Source organism: Anser anser, assembly GCF_964211835.1.
Source record: "Anser anser genome assembly, chromosome: 5".
Lineage (NCBI taxonomy): Eukaryota > Metazoa > Chordata > Aves > Anseriformes > Anatidae > Anser > Anser anser.
Window position 1 is genome coordinate 50,106,011 of NC_139725.1, and position 22,484 is coordinate 50,128,494.

General features: G+C 43.6%; 1 protein-coding gene across 22 annotated transcripts in view; it reads right to left on the minus strand.

The window, feature by feature from the left end:
- TC2N (tandem C2 domains, nuclear) overlaps positions 1–22,484 on the minus strand; it is a 49,747-nt gene that overhangs the window by 19,527 nt on the left and 7,736 nt on the right. The window contains exons 1-4 of one of the 22 annotated variants that reach the window (XM_083838296.1): positions 22,164–22,403; positions 16,980–17,847; positions 13,879–15,927; positions 3,708–4,308 (exon numbers count right to left, since the gene is read on the minus strand). The gene's annotated coding sequence lies outside the window, so the exon portion shown is untranslated. The other 21 variants (XM_083838315.1, XM_083838314.1, XM_083838306.1 and 18 more) reach the window with 21 other exon arrangements.

Here is a 22,484-nt window from a genome sequence, read left to right on the forward strand (position 1 = left end):
CTCCCCCACTCCCACAAATTAATTTGGATGCCAAATGGAAATATCAGGCACCTTATCTAACTTAGAAAACGTGCTTTCTTCTCTTAACGTTACTTATTTCCATGCGTAGGTGCAACTGAATGTTACCAACAGACGTGTCAATGTGCAAATAATGACCTAATACAACACAGCCTTACTGACCCAATCTTTTGCACTCTTCTCAGAATTGCTACTTATATTTTAAGTTATGGGCTTTGCAAGGTCACGAGAGCATATGGCTTTGTGCAGAAGGCTTGAATTAACTCCTCATCTTTAAAATACGAGTGTGAAATATAATGAAGGTTTGTTATTACGACTATATAACTGTTCCACAATTATTCTTAATCATAAGCTTTCACAGAATACTGATTAGAAGGAAGTTCTTTAAATTCCCATTAACTCAAACTTAAGTAAATCATTATTCTACTGCAGCAAGGACCTAAGCGAGTTTTTGGTTTAACGCAAATTCTCTGAGAATTGTTGCTATTTTTACCACTGACATTAATTACTTCCTCTAATTTTATTCTGCTCTTTATGCCCAATAGACCAAAATGAACAAGATGCAAGCAGCCTGAACAGAAAGACCTCAGAAGAAGCCTGAAGAAGACCGGTACATATTATTCTGGAAAACAGAACACTACTGAGGAGCTTACAGAGCTTAAAAACACCCCAAAATACTTCTTAAAGTAGGGTATTGCACTGCTATCTGGTTAGAAAGGGACACCATTACTCTGTGCAGAATCCCCCACTCAAAACTTGCACTGATCTCAAAACTGCCCATGAGTTTAAGTAAAGGATGAGATTCATATTGCAAATTTGGGGAGATGATACCACCGAAGCACAGAACCTGCTGCACCTTTACACAAAAAGAGGCACAAGGATCTCTCATGAAATTCTCCACACTTCTAAGGATAAATTTTTCACCTCTCCTCCACCCTCTGAAGTGTACTCACGATAGCTAAGCGTGCTACAATTCAAAGCTTACTTTAAGGTTCCCATGCAGTGATTTTCCTTCCCAGCTGTTATCAGTGCACAGCTGGAGTTAATATGCTTTCCTCTTGTTCACCATGTTTAAACTGGGCTGAAACAGCTGCTTCGTTTGCTCTCAGCTTTGCAACAATGGTATCTAAGTGTCAGTGGCAGTTTGCTCAGGCAAAACAATCTTTTATCTCAAAGTGTCCAGACCAAATTTATTCACTACTGGTAGTGAAGGAACCAAAAAGTTAGTAACCACCCAGCTTTCCAGCTACATGAAGTGGAAAAATTAGTTTTTCTGCATCAGAGAAAATTCAGTTTATGGTAGTAATTTCTTTCCCCTGAATTTCTTAGCTGGAGCCATAAACGTGAGTCAGTAAATAAATACAAAATCACCATTTACAAGCAGTTGCCTTCCCATCACTGGGTTGAGTCCCTTCGTTTGAAAGAAAGGCTATATATCGGTGTTGACAATCTAACAGTAACAATGCAATTCTCTATCTTTTGCACTCCTAACTGTGAAATATGTGGCCTTTTTAAAGTAAGACTAAGCAGCCCGTGATATTCTTAGACCATAATCCACTCCCCACCCCCCATTTTATAGATAAGGAAACATTCATACATTTCTTTCTATCTGCAGACAAATATAAAAGCAATTCGTCACTGCCTCTTCTACAGAGGAGTACACTCCAATACTGCTGTTTCCAGACTGTTGTTTTGTAGGCAGGGCATTATCAGTAGCCAACAGCAAAGTACATAGACACAGAGTTTAGAGTTTCCATTTTAGTTTGAGCTTAAATACAGTATTTTGAAAAGAAAGTTCCAGCAGTAAAAAACTGGAATGCTGTTTAGACCTTTTTTTGCCCTTAAAAATGTAATGGTTTGAAAGCCAGTCGCAAAATTTGCACTTGTGTTCCTACACTTATAGCATGGCCAGCATTTGCTGAGGAACAGATCATTTGAGCAAAGGTTTCCCTCATGCTGCTTAGAGCACTTTGCTTTGTTCATAAAGTCATGGCATAGATGTTCTAAATTAATTTAAAAAATTTTATCCATGTAGTTTATCTACAGAGATAAACATATTTGTATTTTTCTTCAGTTCATTTATTTTATCATATTTTTCATGTTGCCTATGATTAGGCAAGCATTTCCACTGCATGTAAAAGTTTTGTCTTAACCGTGTGAGACAGAAATTTAACAGGTTTTATTTCATATTTTATTAACTGAAAATGAACAAAAAACCTTGTAGAAGAAGATTAGAAGACTAAACAAATCAGTACCAACTGACCTTGACATAAGCTGGTACTTCTATCAAAGGTTAAACTTCCCCCATATGCTAGAACCTGTTGCTGGTGTCAGCTCCCCCAGAATCTTCAATACATCATTTAAGAGTTGTTAAAAGGCTGTACTAACATACATCTGTCTGGGAACAGATTTACCAAATAAACCAGAACCGCAGAGAGACCTTTGTTCGGTATGCTACTGAATTCCAGAGCAGTACTGACACCCCAACAACACACGTTAAGAAGGAGCTGGGACTCCTTGATCCTCTCTCTAAATCTTGGGGTCAGTTTTTGTTAGGCAATATGATTACTTTAAAGACATCCACCACTTTGGAGATACTAGAATGAGAAGAGGACAGGAGGAAAAGAAAAATTATCCCTGATTTTCAAGCAATAAAAAAGTAGAGAAATCAAATCACTTGCAGCAGAAGAAGGAAGTGCAGCCAGATCTCATTACTGTCTCAAATTCTCTTTCTTGGTGTTCTTCAGCGATTTCAGTAATCTTTCTCATTTCTCTTTTCCCAATATCAAGCCAAAGTAAGATGATCAAATATAATTCAGCAACAGTCCTTCCCCACTAATGTAGAAGGAAAGCCAAGGTTATTAGAACATCCTGGAACCAGCAAAGTTTAAAGGCGAACCACACACATACAGAGTCCAGAGAATTACAATCACTACTATTTTAATGGGTTTAGATGGAGAACATAAATTATCCTAATGATTTCCAGATTTCTCTGATAGAAATTTTGAATGAGCTAAATCAGATAAACAGAGTATCGAAGACTTCAGTTCCAGATGCCGCCAGAATGATTACAAGACAGAGATATTTGGAGAAGAACGTAAATATTTTCAACAACTCATTAAATAAAAAGAACATGATAGAAAACGGATGATCATAAAATTAAATATTAAAAGCTGAAAGCAGTCTCGAAATGTCAGGTCTTAGCTGCCTTATGACGAAGGAATATGTTTTGCAGAAAGTCTGTAGGCTGTTGATATATTTTACTGCATTTAGTCATAGTACTGCTCCATAGAAGTTGGTCAGGTAACAACACACTTAAAATTTTGCAATAGAAACAAAGGTGAAGTATCTGATCCTGAACTGGGAAAGCTGGCTAAGCCAGAGGTTTCAATCGTTACGAGATTTATTGCAAGCCATAAACATATATAACACATTCTCAGATCTGTGTTCCAGAAACACGTCACAGCAATATTCCTAGTAGCACTAAGTTCTCACAAAGCAAGAGGTGTAAAAGAAAATACCCGGAAGCAGGGATGATCAGTTGTTATCAAGCATTTGGGACAGATCCTTGAATGATGTAAGTGTCTACAACTCCAGTAGCCCCAGAGGAACAACAGCTGAGGATCTTCCCTGTGGAAAAAGCGAGCCCAAGCTTGCTGTTTCACACCTCTGCCAAATACCACGTTTACCTCTTTGCCTGTCTGCGTTTCAGACCCAGGAGATGCAGTCAATTCCAATCATGAAAATCCTTCACAGAGCATAACAGCATCGCCACAGGTCTCCAGACGATTAACAAAAACGCAGCACAGCACAAGCTGCTTCTGCTGCAGGTCAGACGGACTCTCTTTGATGGCACAGACACTGCACATGGTTTAACATCCAGAGCCAGCTGTTCAGCAGTTTTGTTGCTGGAGGAGAGCGTCTGGGAGCTGTACACTGAGCAGGGCTCTTCATTTGAAGAGGGGTAGCTTGTGATCACTGCATCTTGAAAAAATTGAACACTAGTAAAACAGCTTAAGTGATTCTCAGAAATTTGCCCCCAGGTATTTTGCTACTGTATGAGCGAGGATGGCACAAACACACACACACCCCTACGCAGACGCATGGCACGGGCATACACTTGCCAAAGTTTACAGTTAAAAAAAAGTCCTATATTTGTTTTGCGATTGTAGGCAGGTCTGATCTGTAATGCCCACATAGGACACAGAGGCAGTTCAAATAGGTCTGAACGTGTGAGCAGAGACAAGCTTTTGTTCCTATTCATCAGAAGCCTTGGCAGCAGTAGGTTGTCTGGAAGGAGAGGAGAAAAAAGAAAAAAACATCATGTCAACACACACCTACAGGGTGCATGATAAGAGGCTCCTATCTATGCCTGGTTTGGGAGAACCCCACAACAGTGGTATCTGCAGTAACTAAGGTGTGTGTACATACATCCTTCTCCATTGGTACCTGTAACTTAAAGAAAAGCATGAAAACTCTCGGAATTTGCAGACGGATTATTCTATTCTTCTGCTTTCCAAGAAAATAAAAGAAAATGTGACAGACTTCCCTTTCTTTTGTGCCTGGAAATAGAAAAGGATTTCACTACGAAAGTGGTGGATCACAAGGGAGATGCTGAAATAACACCACAGAAAAAGAGAAGTTATGAAAAGGGTTTTGAAAGACAACCAGAAAAACTTGTTCGTGGGAGACAACTTGCAAACAACTTGACAGAAACACAATAAAGAGATGGAAAACATTTCTAACGCTGCAAATAAAGAAAGAAAAAGTAACTACACATATAAAACTGAAAGAAAAATAGACTATGCATCATTCGTCCAGTCTTGACAATGTGGATTTTACGATGGACTGTTGCACAGCTTTCCTGGGGCAAAGAGCCTAGGAGCATTTTACACGGTTACACAATTAAATGTGGTAACAGAAAGAAGACAGTAAAAAGTTGCTGGGAAAAGTGCTGTGCTCCATGATGCAAACAAACCACCAACTGCCTAGGCACAGGAAGCACCTTCCCACTTGGGCAAATGAGGGCACAACAGCCCTTTGGGGAGCTTTTCTGGGGGGCGGGGGGTGTATTTACATCTTCTTTGGGGGCTTTACATTTTCCATTAGATCCTAGAAATGAAAACCAGAACTAAATGGGCCAGCAGGCCAAACGAGCACATCTTTTGCTGCAAATTCCTTTCATTTACTTATGGTTTGCTCAAACAGAATCTTACTGTTTGAGAGCACAAGGACAGTTACACTCCTTTGTTCCCACCTCCTGAATTACTGACACCGCTGGATTTCAGCCACTTTCCCCAGCACTATATTGAGCAACTTGTGCAGGAAGATGCTTGGGCTTAATTTCGCAGAACACTCTAGTAGCTGGTCACCTTCTCAGTTAATATTTTAGCCAACGTAATTTTTTCCAGTGACTTTTTTAGTTGTTGCAGTTTTTATGTTTGGAAAGACAATTATCAGTAGTATGTCTTCTTTTCCTTTAGGCTTTAAAAGATTGAGATCTAACCTCTTACATTTCTCCTCAGTAAGCTAAATGGACAAAACCATGTGGACAAATTTAAGGCTGTATGTTTTACACCATCCAAATCTGATTTGTACAGTTCTTCTCAATATATTATCCCACTTCTCTGACCTTTTTCCATGCTGATACTACAGTTGAACTATACACCTCAGATTCAACATCACAAGACAATCTAAGGTGAGAACGGCGTCTTTAAGTAACACTTGCAAGGAGAAAATTGCTCTCATTCCCTGAGCATTGTGCTGAGATCCCAAACTGTGACCAGTCCCCCCATGACTCTGCATCCTCTGCCGGGATTCTGAGCAAGCGGAGAAAGGAGGAGGATGGGGCACTGCAGGGAGCATCCCCTGATGCCTGCCACAGCATTCAGGTAGAAAGTTGTCTGCTGGACTCTCCTGGAGATAACACTTGCATGTAAGGTTTAAAACCCTTGCAATCAGCAGGAGTCCTCAAAACTTCACCACCAGCAGTCAGGACATGACAGCTATACAAAAATATTACCTATACATCTTTAACAGGCTTCTCCTGAGGCAAGAACACCACCTTAGAAGTCAATTCTTAGCTGAGCCTTTGTCGTAATGGTAAAAGCAGAGCTTACTGGCATCCATCTCACTAGCTGTTTTATATGTCCTCATGCTGAGAAGATCTAGCTGTAAGGGAACTGGGGCAGAAGCTTCGCCTGGAACAGCCACGTCTTCCTATGTACGGTTGTGAAAGACTATACAAGTCCCCTTCTCCCTCCAACTTCTCTGACCTGATGAAGATGATCTAATGCATGCCTCCCTTCCTGCAGGCCCTGAGCTGAACCCTGTGGAAAGAGCACTTGTGCAATCTAGCTGTGGTCTCCTTGAGCTCAGCAGCTGCTTCTTCCCAGGGCTCCAGACCGGAGGAGGCCAAAAAGCCTTCATCACATCCACAGCCCAGACACAGACCACCAAACCGAGAGTAAGTCATGAAGTAGAAATAATTGCTATTGCCTACTTCCCTGAAGAAAAATAAAGCTGAGCAGGTGTGTGTCTGAGCTATTGTGCTACAGGAACAACTGCCTCTGCTCTTCAGGCACCCCTTGGAGAAGGGAAACAAGCTCTGGCACAAGCACACGATCAGAAGTCGTTCTTCTGACATGCCCCCCAGGGACACCCTACTCTTAGCATTATAGCCTTGCACCTGCAGCTCTTAAATGCAGACTTAATCCAAGCTTGCCCCAGTATGCAGAAGATTAATAATATCATTTACAAGGGCCAAAAGTACGGTTTTCATAAATCTGAGCCAATTTTTCTCATGTGCGATTTATGTTTGAATTAAGAAGAGAACATTATAAATCTATCCCATGACAAAGCTTAAAACTTGGGATTTTAATATGCTGAATCCCCTATGCACTGGGCTGTAAAAGTTGATAGAGATAGTATTTCTTCCTAATGCTGCATTAGGCAAGGAACCAATTCATCCAATTACTGTACTGACAACACTGTTCCTGTGAACTGTAGATAAATTCACTGACTTGGACAAGGATGTACAATATGGTATGTATTGGGGCAGTAAACACAAAGGAATAAATCCATTATGTTGGACTGCAGATCATTTTGGACTCAGATGGAAAACAGCAAAGCAAGAGTTGAAGTCAGGACACCAGAGAAGAAAACTTAGAGACTGAAATCTCTGTAAAAAGAACTTGGCCTCTGATGAGAACATGGAAGGAATTCAACATAAGATAAGTCCTTTGCTCTAAGCAGATTAGGAAAAAATCATGACTATCACTGACGGTTACTTTATAATCTAACTTAAGACTTTCTTTATGTATTCTGTGTCAGCTTTTAATCCAGTATTTTCTCCTTCTGCAGTAAAGCCAGCAAGCAACAAAAATAGAACCAACAGCAGTCCCTCTATAGCCCTGATACCAAAGAACTGGAAACATCTGGATGCATTTTTCAACAGGGCAGCCAAGAAGGTGGTATTTAGACAAAAGCGTCTGTCTGTGCACTGGGGTTCCCTAGCAAGACCAAATGTGTCTAGCTTTGAGCTGAATGCAACACTGAATGGCATCCAGAAATCCTCAGCCAACTGCCATGACCATGGAGCCACACAGAAAACACATGGACACGCATATAATATCCAGACAGCTCATGAAAAATAGCTCTTCCTGTATACATGGAAAAAAAAAAAGAACACATAAAAACCCAAACAGTCTTGCATGGAAAAATACTGTTTCATTACCACTAATACTATTTTAAAGGAACTCCGGTGACCTACAAGAGTCAAGATGGTGCATTTCTTTATATATACTTGCACACACACATCTAGGGCTTTGTTTTAGGTAAAGCAGTTTCTCGTTAGTTATTTTACATATAATTATTATTCTGTTTAATGATGAAAACAAAAACTGCAAATTATAGAGATTCCATATGATGAAGATACTTTATTCAGCTTCTTGTAACATTCTATAACCAGTTACCACACCAGTGAGAGAAAGGAAATATGTAATTCTATAAATCAAGGTTAAAAGACTAAGGCTGGGATTAAGAAAGGAAAGAGGTGACTCCAGTACATATCATACATGAAAACAGATTAAATAAATGACTCAAGAACAGGAAACTGGAGCTGATCTTAATTAATTCAAATCCAAACCAGACTGGGAGTATGGCTCTGCAGCACATGTGCACTGAGCTCAGGACACTGCCTAAACACACTTAAAAATAGAAGTCCAGGAGGATCCTGTCTTTATAAGGTCTAACTGTTTATTATTTTTTGCTTTAAACCCACCCAGACCAGGGGCCCAGAATCGCTTTTAACAACCCCAGCAGCTTCTTTCAGAGATGCGAACAGGATGGAGTTAGCTGGCAGCTGCCCAAGTAGATGAGTGGTAACCAGACATTGCATAAAGGAGGTATTTAAAAAGAATTTTACACAGACATTGGGAGAAACCAGCAGAAATCGTAACCATCTCAATTTATGGGAGCACCTAACATACTGATTATTGGCCAGATGCTGCTACAGCTATGGGGCAAGGCAGTGGGTCTCCACTTGGTGCTATGTGCAGAAGCTGGCGCCGTGAACTTACCATTCCCCTTCTACCCCTCCAGACAGAATTGCTTAAAACAAAGTGAACAATGGCTACACCGGGAATGTACTTTTTTATTATTATCCTGTTGAGTTTAAAACAACACCCTTCACAAGAGATTTTGACCTATGATTTCACACATTGGTGAAACTAGATCTGGAAGTAAACATACCACTAAGCTGAATAAAAGCCAGGATGATTCTGGAGATGTTCCGGGTTTGGTCAAGGTTTAGTGAAAGAAGATTTTTAGTTTCCTTCCAATCACTGCCAAAAAGACAGAGAATCTGAAGTGAAGATTAAGAGGCCTCTATCTAAAGGCCTCAAACTCATTTAAAAAAAAATATTAAAAAACAAACAAACACATTTGAATTTTCCTCTACTAGGAACTGAAACTGACCTTGAGAATCTTCTTGAGTGCCCTTCTGAAATTTACAAATCTCTCCAAAATGGGACACAGTGTTTGTTTTTTTTCCAGTTTATCACTATCCACAGCAGCACTGCTAGGCAGAGCTACTTGTAAAACCTCCTTCTGGCTAACCCTCCTCTCTGCTGTAGAGCAGGCACTTCCTTCACCAAAAGGTGTCCACAAAATAGCCTTCCTGTGTGAATTCTGCGAAGGGAGCCCACCTCAGTCCCCTTCTGTCCTCCCCGCCAGCCCCTGCCAAGCCCTGGTCGAGGGTTTGGCCATCTTCTGGCCGCATGAACCACCCCACGCTGTGCACGCTGGCCCAGCTTCCACAAACAGGGTGGAGAGGGCCACCTCCACCCCCTCGGCCTGGAGATACAGGGGCTCTGTGGGAGCAAGAGGTTGAACTTCTGCACCTAGGAAGAAGCCCCCACAGTGCTCTGGTGACCAGGCTGTCCCAAGGCTGGAAGCAGCCTGCTTTCTCTCCATGCTTCAGATGAAGCTGTGGAGCTGTATGTGTGCACTGATGTACCCTGAGCAGAACGGGCCTATGCGGCCATCAGGGTCAGCCATGCCTCCCTCCGCCTTGCAGAGCCAGGCAGGGAGCAAGGCACCCGCTTCCCCAGGCTGGAGCACACCGTACAAGCCCACGTCCAGGTTTCAGACTCCGGGGTGAGGTGCCAAATTAATTGAAGTGCCTAGCAGGTTTTGAGGCCACTGGGGCATAGTCCTTCTGGATTGCTTTCTTGGACTTCAAAGCTGTTCTAATTGGCAATGCCACCTTTCCAGATCTTGCTTTTAGGGCTAGATCCAAACCTCAATGCAATGACCACGAGAATTCCCCAGACACCAAAGGGGTTAGTTTGAGGCCTCATTATCTGATTATCTGTTCCTTCCAGTTTAAGTGTGGCTACTAGGTCACTGAGATCCAAAGCTTCAAAACAAGATCAGAGGTACAATTTGCAGGAAGGATAAGCATCAAATTTCTGACTTTTTTTTTTGGCACTGCATTAATGTAAACTTCAGCTGTGATGACAGGCAAACAAACATTCATTCATACTAAGCTTAAGAGAAGTGTCCTCGCTAATTCTTCGTGGCTTGATGTATTAACATGATTAATGGATGTGATGTAACACAGATGAGTTGAAATTAAATCCAGGATTTGAACCTCTTCCTGTATGAGGCTCTTCAGTTTAGTTCTGAAAATTCATCTCATCTGCAAGAAGTGATCTATAGAACTGTTTGTCTGTGCAAGAAATTCTTCAGAAGACCAAACAGTATTACTCACCAGAATGACAACACAGGTTTGCCCAAACTCTGCCTTTCCTACCTGAAGTCAAAGTCCACTCTGCTTTTCACTTTGCCTTTCACTGTAAAGAGATGAGCTCTTAAGCTCTCTGCTGACGGAGACTGTGTGTTGTCCTACTTAGACTGATGAGGGAATATTTACCAGACTTAACTCGGAAGTACCAATTCAAAGCAAACAAAGTAGTTCTCTTACAAAATTAAGAGTCTGAACAGAGAAGCAGTAGGTTTGGATAAATATCATGCAAAATTCACTGAATGGGGTCAACAACATTTTTACCAAGCAAATAAATTTAATAAATATTTTCACCAAAGTCAAGAGGTACTTCTAGTATAAGGCAAAGCAGGCAGGATTCACATGAAGATCTAGAAGGCCTAAGTCAGCCAAAGCCTGGCTGGAAGCTGCCCTTCTAATTCAGGCCCTCTGGCTCTGCCTACCAGGCATGGTGAGAGCAAGGGGCAGGGACAGTGCTGCTCTCCTGTGCCAACAACCATTCATGTTGGATCTAGTAAACATGCAGCTGCATGATGAGTTGGCCCAGTTCACTGATTAGATGGAAAAATAAACTACCAAAATATATAAATATGCTTACAAAAAAAAACAGTTTTCCCACAGTTGACTGTTCAAGGGTGGGGTGAGAGTGCTCTGTTGGGAAAACAGGGAGCCAAAGTGGGACAGTCCCCTCCAAAGCCAACCCACTACTCTGGGGTAATGTAAATTTGAAAATGAAACACCTGTGACTAAGAAGAACAAAGGCTGAGTGAAAATCAAAATCAGCTGGTAGGAAACAGAAGTGACAGAACAAACAAGTGAGGTGATTGAGCCTCATGATTAGGAGAAAGAAAATGAGATCAGAGTCTGAGCTTGTTCTCCACCATAATAAATGAATAGCTTATACACACGACTGACTGAACAATTCCACCTATGTTCACTCTTTCCATTGCATAGCAAGAAAGAAGATTTAATCACTTGGGGATCCATCACTTAAATTAAGTGTAGGAGAGGACAGTGGAACTAACGGGACTTCTGTGGAGTCCAACGTGCCTTTAGGTGCAGCATTCTTAGTAGGTGTAACTTTTACACGTACTTACAAGAATCAAGGAACACTTTAATAAAAATATATATTATCTTGAAATTCAATATTCCTTAGCCACATGTATTCCATAAGTAATTTTTTAATATTCAACATACAGATGGAAAAAGGACTAGAAATCAAACTTCCCCACTCCTGGATTCATAGCCTCTCCACTGAGTTACAGGATCACAGTTCACCTAATGAATATTTCTGCACTGAAAGCAAGGCAAAACAGTTTTATAAGTAAGGAGTCAGAGACCACCAGACCCGAACAACACACAAGTTTACGGCTCTAGCACTAACTTGAGAAATGAAAGGCAGAAATTCAGAACTTTGCTCTTCATGGCTGGGTAACAGTTCTAGACAAAACCTATCGAATAAGAAGCAAGAATGGATAGGCATAGCAGCACACTCCCATGCTCCCTGCATGTATTTTAAGTGGGTCCTGATCATCTAGGTATAATTCAAGGATAATTGAACTCTCCAAGAGCAACTTGTCAAGAAATACCTCACTCACTTGTGGATACCAGGGCAGCTTAGGCACCTAACTAACACTGTCAAAACTTACGCCACATCAAGAAGCAGACCTCAACGTATTCAGCAAATCTTACCAGAAAAACCTGAGCTGCGCAGATCAGCAAGTGAGGAGTAGGACAGCAAGGGTCTAGCCTTGAGGAGCAGATGCCCACAGGATCATTTAGATGCCAAAGTGTTTCACAGTTCTGCCCCAGCAAACTGCTGTTGAAATCTCATTCCCTTTCCGCACAATCACAACTGCACCGACTGGAAGCGTAAACTGAAGGAATGGCCATGGTATCTACCTTTCCATTCTTATCTAGAGAAATGCATCACATGTAACACTTGGCCAGCTTCCACACTGAAGGAAAGTTACAAGACCAGCTTACTTAATATGATCTCCATTTGAGCTTTGGCTAAACTGTATCTCCAGTTACCTGGAGCACTCCTGCAGAAGGTGATTTAGTTAGTTTATTTCTTGCCTGGTATAACAGCTTAGATGTTAATTCGCACAGAATATTTTGATTGTACAAGGGTATTTTCTTATAGTAATACCAGCTTGAGGCTGTTTTAAGTACAATTTAATCTTGGGCCTAATTTATATGAAGATTTAATTCTGTAACAGCTGACTATGGTTACTATTTTTCTACCTGCCTCCATTTCTCAAGGTCTGCTGCTTTTTAGAAAATATAGTCCCAAGCCAAATCTTGGAAGCACACTGTCAAGTTCACACTCATAAACAAGCCAAACGCAGAGGCTGAAAGGTCTGCATGCCAAAAACCCCACTGATACAATAGTGAGCCGGCAAGGCATTACAGACGTGCAGCATCACCTGTAACATGAATTGCCCAGTAATATTGCCTTTAAGCATTAGCGTTCTGCAAGTTGAATTACTCTGGTAACTTTTAGCCTACTTGGAAAAAGCACATAGATCAATACGCTCAGATCCTTGAAGAATTCTGACTTTAAAAACATGCTGTCCCATTCAACAAAACTATCAGTATGCAGGTGAAATACATCAGGTTTACAAAACCTATCATTATGTTGTTTTTGTTTCCCAGGACGTACTTACCTACATAGTGAGAAAACAGTAATTTACAGATTGCAAAACCATCCCTTGCACATTCACATTTAAACATCCCAAGCATCGATACACAAGGCAGGTACGCGGCATGCAGCCACACGGTGACACGGTGGGGTCACCCCGGCAGGACACCCTGACCAAAGCCGGGCTCCCCGCCCGGTTCTGCTCCCATTTATCCCCACGCACACCCCGAGGCGGCCTCGATCGGCACCGGGATGCCCGCGCTGCAGCGGTTCTCCTGGAGCTAGAGCCCAACGGGACGCTCTGGAGGAGCGAGAAAAATAACCCTCCGCCCGCCGGGACCCCCTGCCTTCCCCCTGCCTCCTCGCCGTGCCCCCTGCCGGGTCCCTCTCCCCTCCCCTCCCCTCCCCGCCGCTCACCTCCCGCCGGGCTCCCCGCGCCCAGCCCGCACCTGCCGCCGCGCCGCCCGCGCCGCCTTCTCGGAGCCCGGGCGGTGGCTGCGGCCCAGCCTGCAGGGGGCGGCCCCCGCTCCTCGCTCCTCGCTCCCCGCTCCCCGCTCCCCGCCCCGGCCCGGCCCGGCCCTCGCGGCCGTCCCGGTGAGGGCCCAGGGCGCTCCCGTGTCGCGGAGCGGGAGTTCCCCCGCCGGCCGCTCCCCGCCTCAGCGGGACGGGTTTCTCTCCGGGCGGCCGCCAGGTGCCCGTGCTTGTCGCTCGCTGGGCCGTTACGCCGGCAAAGGCAGCGCCAACGCTGTCCCTCGCTTCGCTAAAGCACCACCGGGCCTATGCTTCAGCGAGAAAAGTCATTTTTAAAATGTATATTCTTCTAGCAAATGGCATTGCCAGCTGGGATGTCGATCCCTGTCAAGTTAGGCTTTACACAAGCATACGAGGGAAAGCCCCTGCCACAGCCTGCACAGCCTGTGGGGCAACTTACTGGACACACGGGGTGGGTTGGCTCAGAAATTGCCCCAGGAATTTCTGGTGCAGAAGTCTCCCTGCAGGAAGCAAAGGTTTTTTGAGTCTCCAGGTGGTTTTGTGAGACTCCAGGTGGTTTTGCCTGGCCTCTCGAGGCAGGTGTGAGCAGGAAGCGGGGCTGCATTTGTAGGGGAAAAAAAAGGTCTTTTTCCTCCAGTCAATTTTGTATGCTTCAAGGTGCTTTAAAATTACAAGTCAGTTAGTGAGGTGTTGGGATGGTCATCCTAACTGCTCTTGAACTCCAGCCTTTTGGGGATTCCCCATCCCCCAAGAGTGCAGTTTTTCTACAATGACATGTTTTTATTTTCAATTTAAGAGCACCATGGACCTGATGCTAACTAAGAGTTTTGTGCCTGTCATCATGCAGCATAACACAACTACTTGAAACCCCAGAGTCACTGTGAGGAGAGAGCCTTCGCCAAAAGCACAGGCTCAGAATATTTGAACTAACAACGAGTCTCTGTTAGTCTCTGTACAGAGCCAGCAGTACCGCACTGGGATATCACATAGCAGCGTGGTTCTGATTGCTGTTAAGGGAGCTGATGAGATTATGTGTGGTCACTCCTATAAAGCAATTCAAGTAACCTGGTAAACTTCCAAAATTATCTGAGTTCTTTTGAGGCACACATTAAGCACACATTTCAAGGCATCTCATTGAATTCACTTACGTGAATAAATTACGTGAAGAACTTTCTTCCACTGTTCATAAAAGCATGTTGTTTAACTACTGATACAGTCCCTGTATGCAGCTCGCCACTATCAGATTACGTGAACATTTTCAAGCTCAAGGGTTTTTCAGGCTCTCCAGTGATTTCCAGTCCTGCCTGAGTGGCTCTCCAGCTGCTGGAGTTGGCAGCGTGGGAGCAGCCAGCTTTCAGGAATGCAGATCACGTCTCTGATGAAGGAAGGGACATAATAAAGGGTATTTCTGACAAGGAAGTTATAGGGGAAAAAAAATTTGCAAGTCTACCTTCCCTCTTTCTCAAAGCACAGGAAGGGTCGTCCTCCACAATTTGAGGGGGCTTCTTCTCACATTCCTGTTTGTGTTTTTTTATTTTTGATGGTTCAGGACACACCTTCCATTCTCCTTTCAGCTGCTTGAAAATTGGATGGTTTGTTTCAATAAACACAAAGTTCAGCTGCACATGGTGAGGGATGTGGCTGACCTATTTTGCATGGAGGGACAGAACATTATTGTGCTATTTTTTTATTATTACTATTTTTTTTAGCTGGGATGGGAACTATAACTCCCATCTCCCTTGGACGATTTTTGTCCCAATCAAATTAAGCATGAAGATCAGCAATGAAACCAATTTACCTCTGTTCTTTGCTGCCTAGACCTCTCAGCCAACTGCAGATACATTCCTTTTTCCTTGCCTGCCTCCTGCCAGCATATAGAGCGCCCCATGTTCTGCTCGAGTCATTGTGAATTTTTCTGTAACTAAAGTTCACTTGAGAAACCTGGCGATGTTCTCATGCTTTACTGATACCTGCTCTCAGCCCTTCTCCATGCCCATCCCAGGACCATCACTGCAACCGCTTATCCTTCCTAGTTTCAGGGGGCTCTGCAGCTGCTCTTGCCCTCTCATGCTGCCTCCAGCCAGGGCTCCCTGGTGCTAAGAATGAACAAATAAATAGGGCTGGTTTGGGCTGGCTGAGCCAAACCACAGTGCTCTGAGCTCCAGAAGTGCAGGGCTGAGATTACTTGAGCAGCCCCGGCAGAGCCAGCAGGGAGAATTTATTAGTCTGGGCTACACTTCTCCTCTCATATTCTCCAGTAAGGCCCTTCCCATCTGTTTTGAACCTCTGCACAGCACACTTTTCACTTGTTGCTGAGTCTGTTTAATGCTATTGAATTACAGCTTCTTAGTGTTTTTTGTTTGTTTGTTTGTTTGTTTTCTTGGTGAAAGAGGAGAAGCCAGGAGAGAAGACCAGAGAAAGGAGCTACAGGCAGGAGAGCATTTTATCCTTCTTTCCTCCTTGGCCCTCATACCTTTCGGAAGTAGACCTGAAACAATAAAAACCCCATGTGTAAATACTGACACAAGTGTTCTTGGGTAATTCTCTATGCAAAAGCTTCTAAACAGACTATAACCCTTTTTCTTCACTTTGCACAAGTATGCCAGTGAACAAGTTTGTAATCAGGAATGCTCACAAAGGCTGCTGATTTGCATCAGTCAAGCCTGATAAACTCTCCCTAGTGATCCTCTGCATCAGAAACCAGATCCCACCACTTGTGCACACTTACTGAATCATGCCAGCTTTGATTTTAAATCTCAAGCAGTTCCAAGTTTGCACATCATGTTTGCCCAGAGCACACTGAAAGCTTTCAAGCAGAAAAGTGCATATCTGTGGAAAACATTATTGCTTAGTAGTTCTTGCCTAGTTTGAAACATATCAAATTCAATTATGCAGTTGAGAGTCCTTTAGAGCAAGTAAGCATCTAACTCTACTGTGTCCAAAGTATTTTCAGAAATTAACATGAAGTGATGTATGATGTACTTATGATTGGATTTAAAATGTAGTGTATACAGTAATACCCAAGTGATGAGCTCAGCTGTCCGGACATTAAAGTAGGGCGTTATCAAGACAAGTCCAGCACACAGCATACAGTGTCTCACAGCCAAACTCCCTGTGTAGCCACTAAATGAAGTTTTCATATGCAGAGGATTTGTGAGAGAGAAAAAAAAAGGATTCTGCAACTCAGATTTCAGTGAAATGTGAGTCCTTTTCAGCTGAAGTCTATAAGTGGTTAATACACCTTTGTTATAAACAACTTCTGCAGCCAGAGACTTTTACTACCATGGAAGTTTTTGCAGCAGTAATCTTTATCCCCTGAGGTTTTGCTGGGAGAAACATGAAACTGTATTTCTCATCCTCCCTGTCCTACTCTCGGCTGGAGACTGGCTTTTTCCATTCCCATTACAACCTTTGAGTTTAACTGACACCTTCCCTCCTCTACCACAGATGCTGGGTGGGGTCCACACACTTCGTTACAGAAAGCTGTTATAATTCAGTTGGTGACTATTGTTTTTTGTTTTCTCCTTTTTTCAAATGTACCTTTAATGTCATGCTTTCCTGACATAACCCGTTGTAATTCTGTCCACCATCTGAGATTGCAGCCAGTTGCTTCCTCCCACAGTGCTGTAGAAGAGCAGTTTTACTGCAGCATGTCCAGCATCTTTTGAAAGTGTTGCTAGGATGCCTAGAGGAAAAATTACATGAAGATATTTCGTCGTCCAAATTAAGCCCTCTTTCTCTCATTTAGATTTGATGTACTGTAGATTTGAAAAGAGATTTGCTGGCCTGGTTTATCTTGTCTCATGCTATAAGGCAGATTTTCCTTGTGCACAAACACGTCATTAATACATTTGGTAAATAAGTCCGAGGTGGGCTCATCCTTCATGCACCAGAACACTTTGGTCCTGTCTCCCCACAGACAGTCCCTCAGATGTTTGGCTGTGGCATCTGTGCACGCTGCAACAATTGCTTCTCAGCTACTTGGCAGTCTTCATGTCATAAATAGCTGTCAGCCCAAAACTAGCACAAAGCAAGGTGAGGTTCCTGGCTGGCTAGCCGCTGATGGAGGGGGTCTGCGCTAGATCTGAACTGGAGTTTTCGTGCCATCAGCTTCAGCCTGCAGTGACAAACAGGACTGCATGTTTATGCAGGAGCAAACGGTTCGGTTTCCTTCTCAGGAGACATTTCTTGCTGTTGCTACTGTCTAGGAATCCAAGATGATGAATCCAATAAACTCAGGAGACTTTATAAACCTTAATGTACAGCTGACAATAGAACAAAGCAGAGCCAAGGCATGTTCCTGTGAGTGTTTTCCAATTGCGTCTTTTTCTTGTCTGGCTTCATTGAGAGCCAGATGTTCTTCATACAGGAAATGGTCCCACACAGGTTTGTGAGGACGTTGTCACGTCTGCTGAAAAAAAGATGATAGAATTACATTATCAACACACTGACACCTTCAGAGATTTTCTAGAGCTCTTGCACCTGAAGGCCGTGGGTGGATGGTACTCCCTCAGCTTTAAAATAAACATCTTACATGCAAAAATCCATTCAATCTGCCATTTGAATCCAAACAATCCCAATAGTTTCATAGTAAATTTGGTGCTTTAAGCCGATATATTTAGCATTTGTTTGGATCCATACAGTCTGTTGTTTGAAAACTGAATTTTTAGGGTACAGGATAAAAGAGAAAGGAAGAACATTATCTGCAGCCGATTTCAGGAAAGGTTTGAAATCTGAGCGATCTGTAACTTCCTGTCTACCTCTCAACGCAGCAGTTGAACTCAATTCAATAACAGGTTTTCAAATTGTTCCCAAAACTTCATTGTTAAGGGACAAAAACAAAACAGGAAAGACCTGTTTCAGGAAGGACTGTTGTATCACTGAAAAAGGCTCTGCAGAGCACCTGACTCTGAAATAAGCTTATTTATTATAAATAATTTCCATGGCGTCACATTAACAAACATAAAAGGTCACGAACTCATGTATTTGAAGCAAATGTGTTTGACATCTGGGATCTGGCAGAGGTTCCTCCTGTGGGATAGACTGTTTGTGCAGAGCTTTATTGAAGAATAATATTAAGAATGAATTACGAAATATTAGTGTAACCTACTAAGAAAGTATTGTATTTTACAAGCCAGAGACATAATAGATCTCACAGAACTATTTTTGTTCCTCCGATTCAAAAGCATGTCAAAGAGTGATAGCTGTGACCAGCTACAAGTGGAAACCTGTGGTTTTTCAGCACTGCACTTGGAAATAGGTTGGACAGAAAGGTCCAAACGCAGGCAAGTGCTTAATTGCACGTACGTATTTGTATTTTCGCTACGCCCCCGCTTGCAAGGGGAGGAGGAAGGAGCTGGCAGGGAGCATGGCCGCCAGGCAGCCAGGGGCCGAGGGGGAGCCAGGCCATTCCCACACAGCCCCATGCGAGGAGTCGGGCAGCCCCATGCATCAGGCACCTTTGTGGGGACAGGGATGGGACAGGCACTGGGGCTGTGGGGAGCTGGAAACGGTCACTCCTACGGTCTGTCCTTCTCACTACTCTCTGGCCCAGGCCAGTGGAAACCTTGCAGGAGCAGCCATTTCCCAATACCGATACTGACGCAGGGCTATTTGCGAGGCCCTCTCGCCCCAGGCTGGGATAGTGTGACCTGCTGGAGTGCTTTGGGGTGACTCCTCAAACACTGTTCCTGGCCTATTGGCTTATCACACTGTCCCAAAGCACCTCTTTCAGTGTGGAAAAGGGGACGAGATGCAGCCCTCTGGGTCCTCCAGGTCTCCGCCAGGCCAGGGTACTGGCCAGCCCAAGCAAATGGCGGAGCAGACAGCCGACCCAGGGGCAGGAAATGTCCAAACGCCTGCCAGCTCCATGCCTCCCCTCCCTTTTCTGGGGCCTGGAGGCCAGGTGCCACTGCCCTGCCGGCGTTTTTCCGCCATCATCTCACTAGGGCCTGATCAGTGCCTCAGAGCTGGCCTCTCTCCCAAAAAAAAAAAAAGACACAGGCCTGCCTGAGGACAAGCAGATGTTCTTCTCCCTGGGACACTGGGGCCAGCCAGGTGTCACCCGCGCACTGGAGCACAGGTAGCACACACAAGGTCCTTCCTGAAAGGCACCAAGTCAACAAACAAGTTGTAAAACTTTTTTTTTCCCCCCTCTGTTTTCAGGTGAAAACAAACTTCATTTACCTCACGTAAAAGGGCTGAGGGCAAAAAGCCACCCCAGAAATCACACCACTTTAAAGCCTGCCAGCACCATGGAAATAAGGAAGTCTGAGGGGACATCAATGCAGGCCAGTAACAGGTCACCCACAGAAACTGGAAGGCTGCTTCTACATCTAAAATTACTCAGTTCAGTGTGAGAGCACACACTGACCTTCTAGCTAGAGCTTTGGCCACATCATTCAGAGGGAGGCAAGGAGATAAAAACAGGACAGTCTGGCTTAAAACACATAAGCAATAACACAAGCAGAACCAGAGGTTACCATCAGACTTTACCCTAGTTTTAAAGCTTTAACCCAGCTGCAGAGAGTTCAGCCATGTTCCCAGACAAGCACACCAATGCACAGCACCCTTAAGTTACATGAAATAAGGCAAAGCCAACCTGCTGCCTACCTTCCTGGCCATCACTTTGCAGGCCCTCTTGCAGCATTGGCTGCACCTCACCCAGCAAGCTCCAAGGCATGGGAAAGCAAACATGCCACAGTCAAAACCTTCACCCATATCACTACTGATTTTAGTGCATGAATAAGGATAGCCTTGTGTGACCCCTCTCCCCAAGGCAGAGGATTCTGCGTATTTAATTTGTTTGGTTTTATGCACAAATGTTCAGTGAGATTAGAACATGCAGCTCCTTCAGTATCTGCTGTAATGAACAGACTTAAGTGGGTTGTACCTTCTCGGTACATCTTGATCTTACGTGCAAGCTGAATGCCACAGGTGTCATGAACCTGTGTTTCCTGTGTTTTAACAGAAAGTTTAATAGCTGCAAAGTGCAGGATGTCTGTTCTTCAAAGTATTTTCTAGAAAGATTACTTTCAAGAATCCTGAGTCAGCAGTAATAGCTGTAGGTACAAATATTTATTTGCAGGACACAGTAGCTGTGCCATGTTCTTTACGTGTGCTCCCCAAGACAAAAACATATATATGTACGACTAAAGCCTTCCATAATGAACAACTATCCACTCAACTCAAGCATTTGCAGCTGTCACTATTGCTTTAACTTTTAGCTCCATAAGAACTAGATCATATGGTAGCAAGGAATTCAAGGGTGAAGGGTTAATCATTTCACTGCAGCTCAGGGATTAACTTCACATTAAAAACACGTGCATTTGTATCCAAGTGACATAATGAAAAATGTGGTGGGACATGAAAGGTGCACTCATTCAAGCTAGTAAGGATTTATTGAACTTGTTCTTCAAGATCTTAGAAAACCTAATCAAACATTTCTCAGCTAGTGCACTGGTTGCCACAAACTGCTTGTCCTCCGCTAACCTGATACAGCGATCCCATACCTGACAAAGAGTTTTATTAGCAGACAGAAGGAGGATGTGTTTCACAACTGTTTTTAAGGGGCCTTGGTGATCATTCTGTAATGATATGTTGACTAAACTGTGCAAAAGTCCAGAAAAAAAATAACACTTCCTAGAGAGAAAAAAAATGACATTTAACAGCATGAAAATGCTGTTAAAGCACAAAAAATGCTGTTAAAGATCAGCATATCAGCTTGTATTTGGGAGAGTCCTTATGAAGAGTGGTACAGTCTATGAACCCTTGCAGTGGAATGAACGAGACACAGATCGTGCATGCTGTCCTAATGAGTTACTAGTGCAAGAAAGTGCTTGTATGAAAATGCTCACCTGTATGGGATGTGGAGCTGCCATCTGTCTCCCTAGAATAACCATACAGGACGCATTTTTTCTGTCACCAGTGTGGTGATGGCTACATGCTGGCTGACATGGACGACAGTTTAACAGCATTCAGCAACACCTGTGGGCCCAGGGAGTAACCAGTGCCACCAAAAACAGAGAGGGGAGAAGAAGGCAGGAGCTCTGGTGCACAGAATACAGCCTCTGGGACTTCTCAAGGAAACACGGCTCATATCTTACCCTTAAGGAAGTGCAGCAGGAGTTTAAATCCTTGCAGGATATTAGTTTTACAGCCCAGCCAAGCCCTGTTTCTCCAGCAGCACAGTGTCCTTTACCAGCTGGCTGGATGGCACTGACAGAAAAGAAAGTGCAAACTGCTTTTCCCGTCCACACTTGCAAGTCACCTCCAGAGGTACCATTATCACAGAGCTCTGATTTGCACCCCTGTGGGAGCTTTTGCTGAATGGAGGTATCCTTGTCTTCAGGGGCAGTGTAGGAGCAGATCATTCTTGTGTTGTGAAAAGTGCAAAAATAGAGGAAGGAGTGACACTATTCAATCCCACATGCAACCACATCTAAGACAAACACAACAGCACATGTAATGAAAGCAACCTGTAAAGCAGACTGGAAGCATCTAGAAAGAGAAGGATACAGTGAATTAAGTCTGAAAACCTCAAATTAGGTCACTAGAGCCATATGCTAATGGTGAAATCTAGGTAGCTTTGTTTCCTAGTGGCCATTTTCTCTCAAGGTGAGCGGAAGGTCTAGCAGCTCAGGAGCTTGCCTGGTCAGCCCACTTCTACCAAGGCACCCTGCTGGGGATTGAACACCCAGAAAGCTTTAGTCATGGGTCACAGACCTGTTTTCTTATTTCTTTGAGCAGCTCTAGAGACTCAGTTGCTTCTTGGTTGAATTGTTTCAGCCCAGAGTTCCTGCACTTAGCCTCTCATCATTTGCTTTGCGTGTTAGCCGGCTTCCTTTCAGCGTAGTATTTCTTGAGCACGTGATGCAGAATTAATGCGTTAGCAGGGCAGTGAAGGCAACTGAAGTGTCCTTGTGAAACTGCAGGTGAGCAGCAGCAGTTCATTTGAGTTCAAAACAGCTATAGAGATCTTTATCAGCTGAGTGCCTTGTAAAACATCAAACACCCAGCAAATGTCGTATTACCTACCTCATCTCT